This window comes from Peromyscus eremicus, chromosome 7, assembly GCF_949786415.1.
Source record: "Peromyscus eremicus chromosome 7, PerEre_H2_v1, whole genome shotgun sequence".
Taxonomy (NCBI): Eukaryota; Metazoa; Chordata; class Mammalia; order Rodentia; family Cricetidae; genus Peromyscus; species Peromyscus eremicus.
In genome coordinates, this window is record NC_081422.1 from 111,971,509 (window position 1) to 111,993,238 (window position 21,730).

Consider the following 21,730-nt stretch of genomic DNA (forward strand, 5'->3'; position numbering starts at 1 on the left):
TACAGCAGGTTAGTGAGTACAGCAGATTGTATTGTATACAGCAGGTTAGTGAGTACAGCAGATTGTATTGTATACAGCAGGTTAGTGAGTATGACAGATTGCATTGTATACAGCAGGTTAGTGAGTACAGCAGATTGTATTGTATACAGCAGGTTAGTGAGTACAACAGATTGTATTGTATACAGCAGGTTGATGAGTACAACAGATTGCATTGTATACAGCAGGTTAGTGAGTACAGCAGATTGTATTGTATACAGCAGGTTAGTGAGTACAGCAGATTGTATTGTATACAGCAGGTTAGTGAGTACAACAGATTGTATTGTATACAGCAGGTTAGTGAGTACAACAGATTGTATTGTATACAGCAGGTAAGTGAGTACAGCAGATTGTATTGTATACAGCAGGTTAGTGAGTACAGCAGATTGTATTGTATACAGCAGGTTAGTGAGTATGACAGATTGCATTGTATACAGCAGGTTAGTGAGTACAGCAGATTGTATTGTATACAGCAGGTTAGTGAGTACAACAGATTGTATTGTATACAGCAGGTTAGTGAGTACAACAGATTGTATTGTATACAGCAGGTGAGTACAACAGATTGTATTGTATACAGCAGGTAAGTGAGAACAACAGATTGTATTGTATATAGCAGGTTAGTGAGTATGACAGATTGTATTGTATACAGCAGGTTAGTGAGTACAACAGATTGTATTGTATACAGCAGGTAAGTGAGTACAGCAGATTGTATTGTATACAGCAGGTAAGTGAGTACAGCAGATTGTATTGTATACAGCAGGTTAGTGAGTACAGCAGATTGTATTGTATACAGCAGGTTACTGAGTATGACAGATTGCATTGTATACAGCAGGTTAGTGAGTATGACAGATTGCATTGTATATAGCAGGTTAGTGAGTACAGCAAATTGTATTGTATACAGCAGGTTAGTGAGTATGACAGATTGCATTGTATACAGCAGGTTAGTGAGTATGACAGATTGCATTGCATACAGCAGGTTGGATTGTGAATGCTACTTTGCACAAGTTTATATAGTCATTCAAAACATTTATCCAGTGCCTATTTGTGTGTCTAGAACCAGGTTAGAATATGAGACTATGGGAGGGGGTGACCAGAAAATCTCAAACACATAAGATTTTCCCCAAATGTATTCATAAAAGTTTTAGATTTGGATGGAGTACAATGCATTCATGTTTTTTCATTTGTGGCTCATGCTTTTCTTATATTAAAAAAGGCCATAGCTATTTTCTTTTGTATTTAACTAATAAGCATATACATTGATGTATTATTAAGTGATGTATCAAATACTCCTAGAGTATGTAATGTTAAAACCAAGTTAAAGCTACCTATGTCCCTGAATTCCTTCATGGTGTGCAATCTGAAAACTGCTTAACTCCAAATCTTGAGACTTTTCTATTATCTCTTATTTCTTTTTCTAAAATATTTAAATTTTGGGTTTACATTTGAGTGAGTTATCCTTTTGGGCTAATTCTTGGGTAAAGGTTGAGTTTTAAGTCAATCTTTCTCCCTTTCCCTCATGATTGGTGATGTCATTCTGTATGTTGTGAATATGTGTTGCTCTGATTGGTTGATAAATAAAGCTGTTTGGCCAATGGTGAGGCAGAATAGGGTTAGGCGGGTCATACTAACTAGAGAGGAAGAAGGAGAAAGGCAGAACAGAGGAGACACTGCCAGCTGCCACCAGGAGAAGCAAGATGTAAAAATACCAGTAAGCCACAAGCCATGTGGCAAAGTATAGATTTATAGAAATGGGTTAATTTAAGATGTAAGAGCTAGCTAGTGAGAAGCCTGAGCCATTAGGCCATATCATCTGTAAATAATATAAGCCTCTGTGTGTTTATTTGGGTCTGAGTGGCTGCAGGACCAGCAGGTAAGAGAGATTTGTCCTGACAGCGGGCCAGATGGGACACAGGAAAACTTTCAGCTACACCCTCTCTCCCTCCCTTCCTTTCTTCCTTCTTCCTTGCCAATAGATATCCAATTACCCAAAAATTAAATACTGGAGATGATAGTGTTCCTTCACTGAGTTCCACTTGGACCTTGACGATAACTCAGCTGAGCATATTTGTGTGGCTCTGCTTCTGTGTTCTTGATTTTGTTCCATTGATCTGTCTATGTCTCATATCTCTCTCTCTCTCTCTCTCTCTCTCTCTCTCTCTCTCTCTCTCTCTCTCTCTCTCTCTCTCTCTCAGCATAACAATCTTCATTACTGTACAATGGAATAGAAGATTCTGCTCACTTTCTTTTCCTCCTCTTTCTCCTCTTCCTCATCCTCCTCTCCTTCCTCTTTTTGTTTTGAACTGTTCTAGGCCATCTTCTCATCCATCTACATTTTAAGGTATTGTCATCTATATTAAAAAACTTGCTGAGGCTGGAGAGATGGCTCAGCAGCTAAGAGCATTTGACTCTTGAGTTCAATTCCCAGCAACCACATAGTGGCTCACAACCATCTGTAATGGATCAGATTCCTGCTTCTGGTATGCATGAAGACAGAGCACTCATATATATAAAATACGTGAATAAATACATCTTTTAAAAAAAATATTTGCTGAGGCCAAGTATGGAGACACACACCTTCAATTTTAGCACTCTGGAGGCAGAAGCAGGTGGATCTCTGAGTTTAAGGCCAGCCTGGTTTACATATCAAGTTCCAGGCCAGCCAGGGCTATGTAGTAGGTCCCTGATTTAAAGAAAAAGACAAAAACAAAAACAAAAAACCCAAAAACAAAAATAAAACAGAAACTTACTGAGATATTGGTAAGAACTGCATTAATGCTGTGTTTGTGTTGGGGTAAAACTGACATTTTACTTGTTAAGCCAGCACCCCAGGGCACAGGATGCCTCTGCATCTTCATTTGGTTAGGCCTTTTGGGGATTGCTTTCATTGGCAGTGTGTAATTTTCAACACTCGAGTTTCGTATATACCTCATTAGATTTACAACCAAGTGTTTCATGAGCAATTGTGAACAACATTGTATTGTTAACTTTGATGCCCAGGTGTTTATTACTAGTCTATAAAATTTATTTAACTGGTATGTTTTTATACCCCATACTTCTAGAATAGAAATATGGAATCTCATGTTAATTCTATATGTATTGCTTAAGTCTTTCCTACATAGACAACCATATCACCCAGATGGGGACAGATGTCCCTCCTTTCTCATATATACGTCTTTTGTTTTCTTGTGTTGCCTTATTGCCCTGGCTAGCAATCTATTTGGAATAAGAGGCTAAAAAAAATACAAAACCGGAAACAGGTATTCTTGGAGTGTTCCTGATCTTGGGGTGCCATGCACCATCAATGCTAGTGATAAGAGTTTTGTAGACGTCCTCTGTTGAGAAAGACCCTCTCTGTTCTTACTTTTCTGATACATTTTACTCTGTAGAAATTAAATACTTATGCATTGATTGATGCATTCACATGATTTTTCTTCTTTAGTCATGGTAACAGTGATTAATGACCAATTTTTAAATAGTTAAGCCAGATTTTCATTCCCTGGGATAAATTCTACTTAGTCATGAGGTATAAGTCTTTTGATGTGTTTTTACATGTTGCTGAATCTTATTCCTATGGGGGAGGAAGATGTTTGGTTTCTGAGGTATTCTCCACTAAAGGCATCAGGGAAGGAACTGTGTTGCCGTCAGTGGAAACAGAAGGTTTCTGAGTTGGTATTTTCCCATCTGTGACTAACCTCATGCAGGGGGGACATCAAACACCTTTCTTCAGCCTTCATGGTGGAAGTCTAAACTCTTACTCACTGTTTTCTGGCCTGGGATAGGGTTTGTGATTGTCTTGTCTGCAGTGTTTGGCTAGAGTAGAGAAGTTATTATCTCAACATTTGTTTTTCAGGCTGACCCTTTCCCTTTACCCATACCCCTCAGCTTTTCTGGTTCCCCAGATTTGTCTACACCAGATCTGGAGATATGTGAGGCAAAAAGAAAATCCACAGATTCACTACCAGGTTGTCAGCTGAGTTTCAAATTTCCTCTCCAGCCTGCCTTCCTCTTTGCACTTTTCTAGACACCTATGTTTATTTTATGTGCATTCTCTGGGGTTTTGGGTGGTACTCAGATAAGGAGATGAGAAACAGGTGCATGACTCCATTCACTCAGAAGCAAGACTCTGTTGTGTGTCTTTGTGTCTAGTTCCTCTTTTGATCTTTTAGATTAAGTGAGGGTTTGATCCTAGGACATATTAAATACTCTATGAAACTCAATTTAAAATTGATTTGATTTCAATTTAAAAATATTAAAAGCAAGTATTCTATTATAGGCCAGCCTCATAATATTATGTGCCTACATCATCACTACTGATATTTGGGACCAGGTGACTTTTGGTTGGTGGGGGACTTCTGTATGATTCATAGACTATTGAGAGCAGCCTACTACTATCTATAGTGCCTGGGTGTTACCCATTAGATTCCAGTGACACTCTATGTTGTGCACATCAGCAATGACCATGCATGGTCAAGTTGCTCTCTTGGTCACACATTCAGTTTCACTCACAGATAATTTTTTCTATCCTTTTTTTTAAAGTAGTGACCAAAAAACAAATGTAGCTTTCAGCAGGGGCATGCCTGTAATCCCAGCTATTAAGAAGGCTAAGGAGGAAGATCCCAAGTTGGAGGCCAGCCTGGGTAACATAGTAAATTCAAGACCAGCCTAGACAACTCAGCAAGACCCTGTTTCAAATTAAAAATATAAAAAGAACTAGTAATGTAACTGAGTAGTACAGTGCTTGGCTAGTTTATGGTTAGGTCTATTCCCCCATACCACAAACAAAAAGCAAGCTTTCAAAGAACATATATACGTTCAAAGACTATATGAGGTAAGGTGCTCAAAGGGTGCATATACTATGATTTTTCTCTCTCTGCCTACAATGGTTCTTTAAAGAAAACAACGGAGCATTCGAGGGGGATTTTTCTCTTGGAAAATTGTTTCACTGACGGGAACACTGCCTCACTTAGCACTTTTCCTCCTTGTGGCCCCTCCAAGGGACCCACTGTGGTCCGTGGAGACTTCGCAGGAGACAGAGAAACGTGTTAGCCTCTTGTGCTCTGCCAGTGCTTCCCACACAGCCAGGCAAAGAAGAGAGAGAGAATTACATTTCACAGTTTATACCTCAGCGTTGAGCCTGGAGACAGAGGGCAGCAGGGCTAACATCTCTAGCAAGAACCTTCATTCCTTTGTTAGCGACAGAGTGGAAAGACCTTTGCTTGCCCAGTGGATGATGGAAACTTGTTTGGAGTTAAAATATATAGAAAAAGATGAAAGAGGGCATCTTCAGTTTCTCTATGCATTCTCAAATTCAAGAGTGCTAAACTATAAAAGACAAATGACAGAAAGACATTGAATGGACTCAGCCTCCTGAAGAGCCATATGACTTTGAGAAAGCCATTTGTCTCTTACCTATAAAATGAGGATATTATAGTAAATAACTTACAAAAATAAGTTAATGAATATGCATTAAAAGTTGAGAACACTGCCCTGTTCAGGGTACAGGATAAACAAGGCTTCCTGGAATGGGGATAGTGGCCCAATGGGTAAAAGCACTTGCCACAGAAGCTGGCAGAGCAGAGTTTGAATCCCCATAACCAATAACCCCATAAAAGCCAGGCATGGTATAAGCACATGCCTTGCTGGTGCTTTTATAGGGAGAAGGGAGGCCCAGACCGCAGCAGAAAAAGAACAAAGAGACCCTGTCTCAAACAAGGGGGAAGGCATACACTGGAGCCCAGGGCTGTCCGCTAGGTTGAAATCTGACAGAAATTCATGGCTTTCTTTTCTTGTACTTTCCTTCTTCCTTGGAGCACCCAGTCAATCAGCAGTAAGATTAAACCACTAGTGTGCTCAGTACCCTGCCCTGTAACCCCAAGTACATATAGTTTGAGTAAGGACCATGTACCCCACAGTCCCATTTGTAGTATCTAACACTGTGTCCAACTCGTAAGGAGCCTCAAAAGCTATTTGTTAGTGGCTGAAGACGTGTTAGGGAAATACCATCCCAGAGGCCTATCGTGGTAAACAAGATACACGGAAAGAAGAAAAGGACAGAGGAAGAGTAGGAAGAAAGAGGGAGGGGAGCATTATATAAATTCAGTTTCTTATGCATTTTTAAAAATTTAACAGACTAAATGTATAAAGTGCTTGTTGAGATCTCTAGCTCTTCTTCAAAACCTATTTTGGACATCATCAATCTACATTGTTTCCCATCTCCCTTATTTTTGTTTTTCTTTCTTAAAAATTGTGTGTGTGTGTGTGTGTGTGTGTGTGTGTGTGTGTGTGTGTGTGTGTGTGTTCACATGCCCATATGAGCGCATGTGTGCCATGGTGCATGTGGAGGTCATTGGACAAATGTGGGTGTTGGTCCTCACCTTCTACCTAGTTTGAGACAGGATCTCTTGATGCTTGCTTTTGCGAACACCAGGCTACCTGGCCTGCAAGCTTCTGGGTATTCACCTGTTTCCACTTCCCATCTCATCAGAGGAGCACAGGTATTACAGGGGGAATACATCATACCAAGTCTGAGAGATAGCCCAGCCTCTTGCTTTTGATTTTATGAGACAGGATCTTACTGTGTAGCACAAGTTGGCCTCGAACTCTTGGTCTTCTTCTACCTTTGCCTCTAAGGGCTGGGATTCTAGGTGTGCACCACCATGGCTGGCTCTCTCTATTTAAAAATGCTTTAAAATTGACTTATTAATTGAGTTTATTGAGCTTTTATAGACCAATGATTGGTCTGGTGCTGTGTTATCGTAGAGAAGCAAACAGAGTTTTCACACAGCTTTCTTGTTCTGTCTTTTGTGTTTGCTTGCTTGTTTGTTTGGTATTTTTTTAAGGCGTGTTCTTACTTTTTAACCCTGATTGGCCTGGGACTTGTCATATAGACCAGGCTGGCCTTGAACTCACAGAGACCCACCTGCCTCTGCGTCCCCAGTGATAGAACTAAAGATGTTCACTACCACACCCAGATTCAATAGAGTCATTTAAGTGTACAGAACCCCATTCATCTCTCCTTCTGTGGATAGCATCTTGATCTTGAAGGACCAATTCCAAGGCTGGAGACGCAGCTCAGTGGAACAGCATTTGCCTCACATTGCCAGGGTTCACATTTAAATCCTCATTAATGCCAGAAAAACAGACCCCACATTCTAGTCGTGAGAAACACAGTTAGCAAATAAATTAATCACCAAGGTCTGGAGAGATGGCTTAGTCAATTAAATGTATGTTGTACAAGCTTGAAGACCTGAGTTTGGTTCTCTAGCTCCCATATAAAAATCTGGGCTCAGTGGTACATGCCTGTAATCCCAGGTCTGATGGGGCAGTGGCCAGAGGATCCCTGGAGCTTGCTAGCCAGCCAGCCAGTCAGCCTAATTGAGTGTAAGTTCCAGGTTCAGTGAGGAATCCTGCCCCCCCCACCAAAAAAAAAGATATAGAGCAGTAGACAAAGATGCCTAGTATTGACATCTGATCTCTACATGTCCACCTAAACACATGTACACATGTATATACTGTACACACACATCACTCACCACATTACCAGCCAATGATAAGGTTACGAACAATGAAGAGTGAGCAGGCAGAGTGTCATTTTGTATGAGGTGAATCACAGAAGCCTTTGAGTAGATACTTGAGCTGGCTCTAGTGAGTTGAAAGTGAATCCACAAGGATGTCTGTGAGAGAGTGATCAGTCCAGGCAGAGGGGCCAAGGAGGCCCTGTATCTGGAAGGTTCCAGCTATCCTCTGAAGATAGCCAAAAAGTATCTGAGGCCGAGTAAGGGTGGGGACCAGAGTAAAGGGGAGCATTTGGGTCTTGGGGAAGTTGTTCTGAGCTTTATGGTCTCTATTTAAGATTTTATTTTGAATGAGATGGGGAGCACTGTTAACTTGGGTATAGCAGAAATATGACCTGATGCATACTTCAAAAGAAGAGCCATTGGAGTTTGGGGTCTATCTCCATTATCTATCTATACTTAGCATGTATAGATCCCAAAGACAGTCCTCAACACAATTAAACTAAACTAAATAATAATAATAATAATAATAATAATAATAATAATACACAACTCTGACCTTTCTGTGCTACAGGAGCATCTCCAGGCTCAGTTTCCACAACTTCAGCCTTCACCTCAGAATCACCCCCACTGCACCCCATACTGTGAGCTGAATCCTGAAACCAGTTAGAGCCCAGCACTAAGATCACTTCACTCTCCAGACATAGCAGTGTTAAGATTCAGACACCATCAGTTTGAGTTTGAGTAAGAAGTCAGGAAATTTCATAACCAAGGATGTGTCTTTGAGCCAGCTCTCCAACCTGTGAATGGTGGGAGGCTGAACTTGATGACCTCCACGGTGCTTTCCAGCTCACAGTAGGTGTGGTCCCTGACAGCTGTGTGTTTCCTATGCCTCAAGGCAGCTGTCCCCGGACAGTGAGGCTACGAGGAGGATGTTGGGACCAAGTTAACAACAAATACTTCACAGAGATCTACAACTTACTATGTGCTAGTTGTGGCACTAAACATCCTACATATGACACCTCTTTTCCACTTACAGGTGGAAAAACAGATATTAATTTATTCAAGTTTGCAGGTCTAGTGAAGGCTCTCTACTGCGTGCTCAGTTGGTCCTGTCATGACTGTTGTTCATTGACAAATGTCTCTCATAAAAAGAAGGACCTTAAACGTTGCCACTGTGGTTGACTCTGAAACTATAGGTCATTTATATATATTTAAATAAATACATGTTGTTTCTCTGTCAAGATAATTCTTAAAACCCAGAATAAAAGCTTTAAAGTATCTGGTTAAATTGTCACACATTTTGCTAGGTGGTTATGAGCATAGCATACTATTGTTATTGGTACATGTTGGACCAATAAGAAGACGAACAAATTACAACATTCAAAGTATGTTTGAAGCCAAGAGTTCTGCCTGGGTGTTAATGAAAAGAAGAATAAAGTTGCAGTTTGGGGGATGTAATTGCCTAAAAATGTGTTAATTGTGATATATCGAGCCTTCAAATATATCTAAAATGTTTTTCGCATGTTTAGGAAAGGTATTTTCATCTATCCTTCCCCTTTTTCTTCCTTCCTCCACCCTACCCCCCCTTCTTTTTCCCCTTCCTTCTATTCATTCTATGATTCTCTTTGGATATTTAGATGTTCTTCTCTTTCGAAATTTTTATGTTATAATATTAATGAAACAAAAATAATAAATAAAACAACTAACATAACTTTTTAAGTGACCAAAGACTAAAGTTGAACATGCATTTCTGAAACTGACAGAATTTGCAGTTGCCAAAGCTCATCCAGTTGCATCTCTCGTGGCCAGTTCTTTACTGAGCTCTGAAGAGATGGGAGCCTATCAAATCGTATTCATTTCCTTTTTTCTTTTTCTTTTTTTTTTTTAAAGATTTATTTATTTATTATGTATACAGAAGAGGGTGCCAGATCTCATTACAGATGGTTGTGAACCACCATGTGGGTGCTGGGAATTGAACTCAGGACCTCTAGGAAGAGCAGTCAGTGCTCTTAACCGCTGAGCCATCTCTCCAGCCCCAAATCGTATTCATTTCCAAGGCAACTCTTGAAGACTCTTGAGCAAATCTCTGTCCATGTCTTTGTACAATGTGGCATGAGTATAGTGACCATCTACTCTGAACAAGAGATAATGAGAATAAATACCTGTCAAATACAGAGAGAGAACACTTGAAGCCTGGATCATTCTACAGAGTCCAAGGTACATACTCTACAGAACAGCAAGCTCCAGCTTTTCTTGCTTTTTTCCAGTTTTCTTTGTAGAGCATTGTTGTCACTGTGTCTTCTAAATGATGCTGTCATAGGACCGCTGAAGTCCGTCCTTCCTTACCGCTCTTCGAATGTCATTAGACAGGATGACCAAGAGGAAACAAGACTTAGATTGCACGAGAGAAAGACCTAGAAGAAACCTAGATCTTCAAAGAAAGAACTACAGTGTCTGACCTGTAGCTCTAGCATACTGTCTAGCTCGCTTGCAGCCTTCGTTTTACAAGTAAAGAATCTTTCTTTCTTTTTTTTGTGAGTCTAAAGTTTTATTTCTAATTTACCTTTTATCATAATTAAGGAAATCTATAATTATAACTATCTAGTCTTCAACTCCATCAAAGACCCCACAATAATATAATATTACCTAAGTAAACAGGAAATGCATTGTAAGCAACTTCTGAAAAATGCAAGTAATGACAGGCAGCTGTCTGCCTGGACACTCACCCATTGTTCTTTTGTAACATTGGGGCATCCATCTTCAGCCTATAGTCCTAGAGTGTCTGACAGACTTTTCAGTGAAGCAGGAAATTTGAAGGACTGTTCTGCCTACTGGCAAAGTTGGTAAGTTGCTTTTCTCTGTGGCCTGCAGAATGTTTGGCCGTTTCTTTTGTGAAGCAGAAACCTGAAGGGCCATATCACCTTGTTTTGGCAAACTTAAGTGGTCACCTTCCGATGTCCAGTTTATCAAGCAGTCCAGGCAAGAGTAGTTCCTTACCCAAACAGCTAGTTTTTTCCACATTGTAAGTGAACTTCATAATGTGTTTTTTCAATGCCCCTCATCCTTTCTGAAATAATTGGTGCTGCCAGGAGCAGACATGTCTCACTGTCCAGAAAAGTCTAAGTTCTTAAAACATTTTAAATGCCATAGTCTGTAGATCTTTGAAGTGTTTGAAGATTGCCTGCTGAATTAAAATATTTCTTTGTATACCTAGAAAACTAACAAGATTATATGTTTGATTGTGATATCTGATTAGTTATTATTCTGTACTTCTTAATTATATGTTGCAATTTTAAATAAATTGCATAAACATAATACCTTAAACAAGAATAGAAATATACATACAGTATAAGAAATTTGACCTTAAATTTATATCAATAAACCAGTCCATATCAATGTAAAGTATTTTGAGATTAACAGTTGAGTGGATACAGCTGTTTTAATTTTCTGGGTCCTGTGCTCATTGCATGAGTCGGCTGTTTGAAACCTGGGGCCTATGCAGGATCGCTTGGCTCGGCCTGGGAGGAGGGGACTGGACCTACCTGGACTGAGTCTACCAGGTTGATCTCAGTCTGCGGGGAAGGCTTTGCCCTGGAGGAGGTGGGAATGGGGGGTGGGCTGGGGGGAAGGTGAGGGGGGCGGAAGGGGGGAGAACAAGGGAATCCGTGGCTGATATGTAGAACTGAATTGTATTGCAAAATAAAAATAAAAAAATTTTAAAAAAAAAGAATCTTTCTTGAAGACGCAGATCCATGCATTTAAAAGTAGATGAAGAAAATGAGGTTTTTATTTTAATTAGGTAAAGGAAAACATAGCCAAAATATTAAGCCAAATATGTACTATGTGTCCAGATATGTGTACATGTATATGTGCATATGTGTGTCTCCGATGCTATAGCTTGTTTGAGAGAAGTAGCATGATGTAGTGGAACTGAGGACATCACATGTTCAGACTTTCTACAAACTTCCCATTGAAATAAACTACAGAGTTTCATCACAGCCTATGAAGTCCAGCAGACCTGGTCCCTGGCTCCTCCACTTCACTCTCTCCCATAATTTCACTAACTAACTTAACCAAGCCACCATCACTCCCCAGCATCTTCACCCCTCCTCTTCACACCCTCAGTCCCCAGCATCTTCACCCCTCCTCTTCACACCCTCACTCCCCAGCATCTTCACCTCTCCTCTTCACACCCTCACTCCCCAGCATCTTCACCTCTCCTCTTCACACCCTCACTCCCCAGCATCTTCACCCCTCCTCTTCACACCCTCAGTCCCCAGCATCTTCACCCCTCCTCTTCACACCCTCACTCCCCAGCATCTTCACCCCCATCTTCACACCCTCACTCCCCAGCATCTTCACCCCTCCTCTTCACACCCTCACTCCCCAGCATCTTCACCCCCATCTTCACACCCTCACTCCCCAGCATCTTCACCTCTCCTCTTCACACCCCCACTCCCCAGCATCTTCACTCCCATCTTCACACCCTCACTCCCCAGCATCTTCACCCCCATCTTCACACCCTCACTCCCCAGCATCTTCACCTCTCCTCTTCACACCCTCACTCCCCAGCAACTTCACCCCTCCTCTTCATTGCTAGCCTAGCCAATATGTAATGGTCAGCGTTCTCTGGTGGACTTTTGTCTTTTCCACCAGCCTATTCACTTCTTAGATTTGTTCTCTCTGTCTATGTCTGTATGTCTCCATCTGTCTCTCTCTCTCTCTTTGTGTGTGTGTGTGTGTGTGTGTGTGTGTGTGTGTGTGTGTTGAAGCTAGTCAATTTGTTTCATAGTAGGGAATAAAGAATGCACTCTGAAGGGGTGAGAGCAGAGGTCAATGGCTAAAGAGTTAGTTGCGCTGATCTACATCATAGGCGGGCTTTATACTATTTCTAAAGCTGTACAACTAACAGCTTCCTGAAGGGGATTTTTGTACCCAGTTGACTGACTCTTGAGAGGGAACAACAATGTGTCCTGTTCTTTACCAGCAAGTTTGTGATCCTACAAGTTTTAGATAGTTAATACACTTGCCTTCCTCAGAAGTGGAGATTATCATGTCTCAACCTAGAGCTAGAAACAGGGTTAGAGCCCATTCTTTTGACCAGTAATTTGTGCCTTAATCTTTCAGTTCTTGGTTTTTCAAATTGTTGCTTGCCAAGGAGAAGCCTATCTAATGACCTACAAGCCTACTAATGTGTAGCTACTAACAATCTCCCATCAAGAATTGAGACCCTAAAATCATTTAAGAGATGTGTCAGTCTGGCTACTTTTGGATGAAATGGGCTATGGAAGGGTTTAGTGTGTCCATTCTTCCTGACTGTCAGGCCTTAGAGAATCATTAATGGAATCAACTAGATGGAGTTTGGTTACTTCAGGGTCATCTGAAAGTGAATCAACAGGAAATGAAAGACAATAAAATTAAGGCATCAGTCAAGTACATAAGGGCCAAAGACTAATAGACTCACTGCTAAGATTGTAATTAGCTTAACACATTTCTGTGTGTCTCTGTGTGTGTGTGTGTGTTCACATACATGTGCATGCACATGTGTAATTTGGTATAGTGTGTCTGTGTATCTGTGTAGATGTACATGGAAGCCATGTGTCATCCTCAAATGCAAGTGGCATCATTCTTCAACTACAGAATTTCCTTCTAGAAGGATCTAGAGCAGTGCTTCTCAACCTTGCTAACACTGTGACCCAAACCCTAAAGTTATTTCGTTGCCACTTCATAACTGTAATTTTGCTACTGTTGTGAATCATAATGTAAATATCTAATATGCAGGATATCTGATCTGCAAACCCAAAAGAGTCGTGGCCCACAGGTTGAGAACCACTGATCTAGAAAGAGCAGGATTATTTTGGCCACAATGCATCATAAGCTAATGATCATGAAGAAATCTCTAAGTCCCTTAGAGGTCCCTTCAGGACCAGTTCACACATTCTACAAAGTAAGTATTTTAAAAACAGAAGAGCATATTGTTTGAGGTCTGATATTACTTCTTTAATCCAATATAAGAAATGTGCTGACCTTATATATGACATTAGGGACACTCAGAAAACACTAACCATTCTCCTTTAGAAAAAGACAACTAACTTAGTCAGTGTGGATGTACAGGAGGCAGAAGTACAGTGGAACAAGAACTGTAGCCTGAGACATGTGGTCCTGAAAACAGGAAGGTAATAAAGATCCCACAGCAGGTGCAGAGTCCACACACAGAAGAAAACGGTGTGTAAGCAAAAGAGCAAGGAATCCCACGGTCCTAGCCCAAGGTTTCCACACCTTACCACAATGAAGATGTGAGAAATTCGGTTAATAGCAAGTGGAAGTACCCAAAGCTTTCACTAGGATCTCTCTAGAGATGCTGGCTGGGACCCTAGTCCTTGTGAGTGTCATCAAAAGAATCCACATGAGACATACAGAGCTTAGCATGAAAGACAGGCAGAGGTTATTTCAGGGAAAAGTGGAGGTCCTCCAGGGGATCTGAGAGTAGGCTGAGAGAGGTCACCCAAGGGACCATTGCAGAGCAGAGCACACTGGAATGGGGTGAGGGTGGACAAGAACCAAAGAGGACCATCGTTCTTTTCACTTCTCTGATGCAGATAATTCCCTTTTTATTTTATTTTTTTCAGTCTTGATGTTCTGTGCTCCCACAATTTCTTTTCAGTGCTCAGATGGAATTAGGGCCTTGTTCGTGCTAGGCAAGCACTCCACTGCCGAGCTCTACCCCAACCCTGCTCTTATCTCTATTTTGAGACGAAGTCTAGCTAAATTGCTTAGGCTGCCTTAGCCCTCACTCCACAGCCCAAACAGGACTTGACCTTGTGATGTCTCGGCTGCAGCCTCCAAAGTAACCAGGGTTCCAGGCCTGCAGCACGGGGTAGGTCCCACTTTCTTTTGATCAATTTTTCCTAGTGATTGAATGAAATCATTCATTAAAACACTGGATCACATATCTGTTGGCTTAAAAGTCAGCTTCTTTTGTAAGGATCGTGTAGCCTTGAGAAAGGGGCTCAACTTCCTACACCTCAAAAGTAAGAGTGCTGATTCTCTGTAGAAATTCAGTCCAGAAACTCTTCCCTTTCAGGGAATAATGGCAAACTTAGAGGTTCATAAGAGCGTTGTTGGGGCCAGTGAGACGACTCGGTGGGTAAAAGCATATGCCAGAGGACTGACATGGACAGGTCTACTTCTCCCTTTGAAATGTGTCTGGAACTGCTGTTGAGAGTTTCTATAACCACCCATTTCTCTCCCCACACTACTGATGTGGGCACCATTTCTGCCCCTGGATATTGAAAAAAAATTGTAATTTTGCCACCTAATCTGATTCTCACGCAGCAACAGAAACTGGTTGGAGTCATGTGGGCCTCAAAGCAAGACCAAGATGCAGAGAAATGTTGAAAACCGGATTCTCTTTAGCGGCCCCCATTAAAAGCTGTCGGGAAAATCCACACCCCGTGAGTGCTTTATGATCTCAGTTTGACTAGTACTTTGTTTCTTCTGATTCACTTCACCAGGAGGTGTTGCTTTCAAGAAAATTAAAATTAGATTGGCACACAAGATACAGTGATCACAAAGCATGCTGGTATTGGATGGACGGAGTCTAATTAATGGTTCTCTTCTCTTTAAGCTCAGAGCTCTGTGGAGCATATTCTTAAACAACATTCAAAGGTTAGAATATTTTCAAGTAAGCAAATTCTCTCCCTTTCCTCTTTCTAGACTGGAGCATTTTCATGTTTTCCAAAACTATATTTCATCCTAACCAACCCTCCTCCCATGATGTAGTCTCCAGGACAAATTCTGTACAAACAGCGAATCCATCTTATTAAAGGATCATGACTTTAATAGGCATAGGCACTAATGACACTGACTTGGACCTCTGTAACCCACAGTGTTCCAGGGGGTTGTACCCGCCGTTGAGATGTTCATAATGTAAAACTTATGCATGATGAGCTTCGGTGGCAGACACTTGCAACACATGTCGTCTTAAAAATAAACTCTCTGTTCTTCAGGCAAAGGTGTCAGAGGCAGTGACGCTTGTTCCGACAAACAGGTGAAAGGAGAAATGGATGCAGAGAACCTAGCTCAGAACCAAACCTAGCACAGACTCTTCCCGGCCTCCATCCTTCCCTTTCCCTCACATTAGTACCTTCCATCATAGTACTCAGTGCCCAGCAGCTCGTGTCTAACCAGCTACTTGAAAAACAAGTCATCAACTGCCGTTGTCAGCGGGGTCCAGGGCCCCTCACTCTGGTGTAACTGTGAACGCAGCAGTGCAGTAAGAACAATCAGAAACCCACCTGAGTGGAGTTTTGTTTTGTAAGTTGACGTTGAAATCCCTTTACTTAAATAATATGCGTACATTGCCTTGTCTCCTTTCTGTTTCCCCTGCTTCCTGTAAGATGCAAAGGATCGGGGTCTCTTTCACCCCATTTTCCTACCTCACTGTTCATGTTGCTTTCTTATGTCTTACACCTGTGCATTAGAATACAAGTTACACCACAGCAGAGTTCATGTTACTCTCTAAGTTGGGGGGGCGGGAGAGTGTCAGAAGACAACCTTGAGTGCTGTTCTTCGCACACCATATACCTTTCTTCTAGACCAGCCTGAAACTCACCAGTAAACTAGGCTAGGCTGGTCAGAGAGCCCCAAGTACCTGCCTGCCCCCATCTCTGTGGTGCTGGGATTACAAACACAAACTCCTAAGCCTGGCTTTTAATGTGGGTCCTGGGGCTCAAACTCAGGTCTTCAGGCTTGCAAGATGAGCACTTCGACTGTGCTATCTCCCCACCACCACCACCCACCACCACCACCCCCTGCCACCACCACCTCCCTGTGTTACTGTAAATCTCTTTTACAGCCCAGTCATAGAATGCCTGTGCTAATGTTTGTTTCTCTGTACAGAATTTTGCTTTGCTACAGTTAATAGCAGTCTTATTTGCTATTTGTTGGTTGAGTGAAAGAAAGCAGTACATCAATCCTCATTCACTCTGTTGGTCATTGAAGTCTCCTTGTGATGTTTAGATATATATAGCACTTGCCAGTTTCCTATTACTATAGAAGAATGTAGAAACAGGAGCTCTGGCCTGCTTCCCTACGGAAGTCCTCTACCACAGACATCATAGCTGCAGTTCTCTACCATACAGCTCACAGCTGTGGTCTTCCACTGCACAGCTCACAGCTGTGGTCCTCCACTGGACAGCTCACAGCTGTGGTCCTCTACTGCACAGCTCACAGCTGTGGTCCTTCACTGGACAGCTCACAGCTGTGGTCCTCTACTGCACAGCTCACAGCTGTGGTCCTCCACTGCACAGCTCACAGCTGTGGTCCTCTACCGGACAGCTCACAGCTGTGGTCCTCTACTGCACAGCTCACAGCTGTGGTCCTCTACTGGACAGCTCACAGCTGTGGTCCTCCACTGGACAGCTCACAGGCCAATACCCCTCTTCATCTCTTTTTGAGCCTGATGATCAACGTCTTATCTCCCATACCTTACTATTCTTTAGCTCACGCTCTTGTTTTGGTCAAACGTGTTTTCCAATGTCTATCTAAGAAAATATTTTTAAGAGGTAAATTTGGAGGTGTTGAGCTCTGAAAATATCTGCATATTAGTTTTATATTTAATAAACAATAATTTAACTGAATATTGAGTTCTCAATTGGAAATTTTTTCCTTACAACTTTGCTGAAAGACAAGTGTTGTAGTTCATGTCTATAACCCCAGAACTCAAGAGTCTGAGGCCTGAGGATCATGAGTTTGTGGCTGTTAAGTTGAGCTACCTAGGAAGACCCTGTCTTGATAATGAATAAACAATAAAAAGCTAATAAATTATTAAACTTGAAGTAATTTCTCCAGTGTCTTCTAGCATTTAGTACTGCTCTGTGAAATCCCAAAGTCATGCTAACTTATCTCTAACCCCCACTGTGTGTGTGTGTGCGTGTGTGCGTGTGTGCGTGTGTTTCACACTTCTTGGGAAATATGGTAACAATACACCTTAGGTAGGCTCATTGAATGGACTTTTCTGATCTAGAAATATATTTATTTCCTTCTCTCATGGGGAATATTTTGAGTTTCTGCTTCAGGCTAAGTGTTACCCTAGGTAATATGGGCAGATGAGTAAATGATATCACAACCTTCTTAGCAAGTCTTGGTTCTGGGATGTTAATAACAGAAGATGTCTACAATGTCCTGTATTACTCTGTCTCCTACACTAAATACCATGAACTTGATACAAAACAAGTTTCTTCCTCATAATTTTGGAATCAGAAAAGCCTAAGATCAAAGAGTCAGTAAATTTGATGTCAGATGAGGGATAGGTTTCTGGTCCTAGATGATTCGATGCCAGTTTGCTATGTCTGAGACATGGAAGGTGTAGGGGTCTCTCTCAGGCCTCTAAAAGAAAACTAAATACCATTCAGCTGAGATTAGGATGTTGGGAGATACTGCCTCCAGACAGAGCGTTTCTCTTTCACTGTCTGTGTTAGATGAGATGGTCCCCGGCATTGTGTGACAGATTTTAGAACAATGAGGGGTAGGAATGTCAGGAACAAGCTAAGACGCCGAACAAGGTAGATTTAACCTTGTTACCAAATAAGCCCAGCTGTTATCTAGAGTTTTTAAGTGACTTGTCACCCTCATGATTAACCTTAATCTCATCTATTAACACTTTTATCTTTTTCAGAGGAAAAAAAATCATTAAATTTGAAATAATTGGTACTTTTTTCTTTATTGTCTGTTTTTGGGGAGAAATAATTTAATGAGGTGCTTTCCTGTTTTGAGCTTGTTTCCCACATGTCCAGAAGATTCTATGAAATTCTCTTCCTCCTGGTAGCTGCAGGCTTAAACAGCACCTCCCCTATGACAGCATGCCCCAGCCATCCGGCTACATGTTTCCCCTCTTTGAAACCAACCAAACCAACCCTGAGTCCTGATTCCCTGGTCACTGCTTTGCATTCTGTTAGATGTCTTCCCAAAGAATAGAAAGGCCTGTTTTGTGAGTTCACTAAGATTTTTTCTGTAGTTAACTTTAAAAAATGATTTTTTAAAAAAAGATGTTGTAACAGAAATTACTATTCTTAGAGCCAGAAGTATCCTAGCACATGATCACATCTTTATTTATGAAAAATGCCCAAAAAAGCCATTTGTTAGCTTCATATTCACTGTTAGACTTAACCCAATGGCTTGATTCATGCTCTTAAAAATCTCTAGTGTAGTCATACACCAAAATAATGCATAAATTCTTGTTAATTAATTCCTTCCTATTGCTCAAGAGACTCAAATGCATGCAGAAATATGTATTTTTCTCTTTTCATCTGTGAGTGGATATCTGCATGTGTGTGGGCACACATGCAGGTTGCACATGGATATTCGTGCATGTGTTTGTGGAGGCCCCAGGTTTATGTTGAGAATCTGCCTTCACTGATCCTCCCCTCACCTTATTTACCATCGGGGCATGCTCTCTTCATCAGACACAGAGCTTGTCTGTACAGTATCTCAATATTGCTCCAGAGATCTCCATCTCTATCCTCTGATGTGGGGATTAGAGGTAGGCCATCATACCCACATGTCATTTATAGGGTTCTGGGGATACAGATTCCAGACCTCAGGCTTGCATGGCAAACACTAGCTACTGAGATAGCTCCCTAGCCTGGGATAGTCATATTTTTAAACGGACAAATAAAGAGCTAATGAACCTGACCTCTCTGAAACTTAGGATTACTGACAAAGGCATGTGTGTACCTAACATGCAGAATAGTCTAACTTCAGAACTTTGGACTGCTGAGGTGAAGTGACCAGCAGATCCAGTGTTTCCAGAATTCACTCATGTTCTAGGTAGAACCACTTTTCTTTTCCAATGGATATACCGCCATTGTTCTTTTACTTTCCACTGTGCTTGCTAAAACTTCCATAACTGTTTGGAAATGTAGCCTGCCCTGTAAGGTGCTATCTATGGTACAGTCTGGCTTTTGTTACACTAAGATGGTTTCTTTACTCAGTATTAAAGTGTGAACATTGAGGAAGAAATGTTGTCCTTGTCCTTTGGGTTAGTTCATGGTTGCTGCTGTAAAACTGTATCATAAATCTGATGGCTTGAGACAATGCAAATGCATTTTTTTGGTGTCTTGGGTTAAACTATTTTTGTACTCCTGGGGTAAACTATTTGTTGTGGTTAGTGTATTAGTCAGGGAGAAACACAACCAGTAGAAAGGATGGATGGGCCGGGCGGTGGTGGCGCACACCTTTAATCCCAGCACTCGGGAGGCAGAGCCAGGCGGATCTCTGTGAGTTCGAGGCCAGCCTGGGCTACCAAGTGAGTCCCAGGAAAGGCACAAAGCTACACAAAGAAACCCTGTCTCGAAAAACCAAAAAAAAAAAAAAAAAAGAAAGAAAGAAAGGATGGATGGAAAAGAGAATAAAAAAGGATAAGGGATAAAAATAGATAGATGAAGATGAGTGATGAATAGATTAGATAGGTAATAGATGCTGTGGGATGTCTTTCTGTATGCTGTGAATATGTGTTGCTCTGATTGGGTGCTAAATAAGGCTGCATTGGCCTACGGCAGGGCAGGATAAGGTTAGGTGGTACATTCAAACTGAAGCAAGAGGAAGAAGGGTGGAGTTGGGGAGATGCCAGCCCACCACTGAAGGAGCAACAAGATGCCAGTAATGCCACGGCCATGTGGCAACACATAGATTAATAGAAATGGGTTGAGTTAAGTTATGAGAGCTAGCGTGCAAGAAGCCTGACCCATAGGCCATATAATTTGCAATTAATATTAAGCCTCTGAGTGATTATTTTATAAGCAGCTGTGGGACCACAGGGCTGGGTGGGACCAGAGAAACATACGACTACAGATAGACTAGATAGATAGATAGATAGATAGATAGATAGATAGATAGATAGATAGATAGATAGATATAGATTTACTAGGATTGATTCATATGATTGTAACAGGCTTTAAAGTTCTCCACAGGATTTCTTCTCCACAAGCTGGAGAAGCAAAGGGCCAGTAGAATGCCCGTACCTGATCGGGAAGACCTCAAATCCAGGGAATCTGATAGTGTAGCTCTCTGCTCAAAGACCTGAGACTCTGTAGGACTATTGGCAAAAGTCCCAGAGTCTAAACCTATTGTTCTGATGTCCAAGAGCAGATGGGCAGGGCATCCTAATCCATCAGAGACTGAGAAAATTAGCTTTTTTGTTCCAAGCAGCCCTCACTGACTAGATGGTACTGGATTACACAGGGTGAGAGCAAATCTTCCACACTCAGCCCAGTGATTCAGATGCCAGTGTCTTTTAGAAGCACACACCAAACCCAAGGCTGAAACAATACCTTGGGAGTTTTATGAATATTCCTAACCCAGTCTGTGACCACACGTTAGAGCAAATAGAAATCCTGCCATCACGGCTGCCTGTGGCCTTGGTGTCTTGTTTTGTTTTGTTTTCCACTTTAAGAAGTGTTTTAGTCTCTTTTTCTACACACACACACAAACACAAATTTTCATTGAATATTGAGAAAGGCTTTGTCAGGAACTGTTAGCAGCCCAATTGACCCCAGCATCCCCATGTCTTTCCTTAAAGGGGCAGAAGTCCACAGTAACCTCTCCTGCTCTCCCGTTCTCACACACATGTCCACCACACTCGCGCACACATGCAAACAGAGAGAGAGAGAGAGAGAGAGAGAGAGAGAGAGAGAGAGAGGGAGGGAGGGGGAGGGGGAGGAGGAGAGGGAGAGGTGTTCCCTTGATTGCATTAACTGTGGCTAACAATGCATAACATTAGCACATCTGTAGTGTTGGATAAATGTGATCAGTTTTAACTGGGACAACACAATACTGGGGAAATCTTAGGTCAGAATTTCCCTCTTCCATTCCACAGTTATCTTAAAGAGTGGTGAGATGGCAAGGTACTTCTCCAGGGAAACTCCCTGACAGGTCTTGTTTTCTAAAGAGTCGTAGAAGAGCTGAGGATATGAGGAAGAGAAAAAAAAAACAAGCCAGTTTTCCGCTTCCGTTCAACGTGGCTCATGTTTGTTATTTGCTATAAAGTTCCATGTGTTTGGGTTTTTTTTTTACAACTACTGGTACAAATAGTGCTCTGCAAATCTGGGAATATGACTGTAGACCAGAATAAACCTCAATTTTCATAAAGAGAAGTCGAGCATGTATATCTTAGAGGA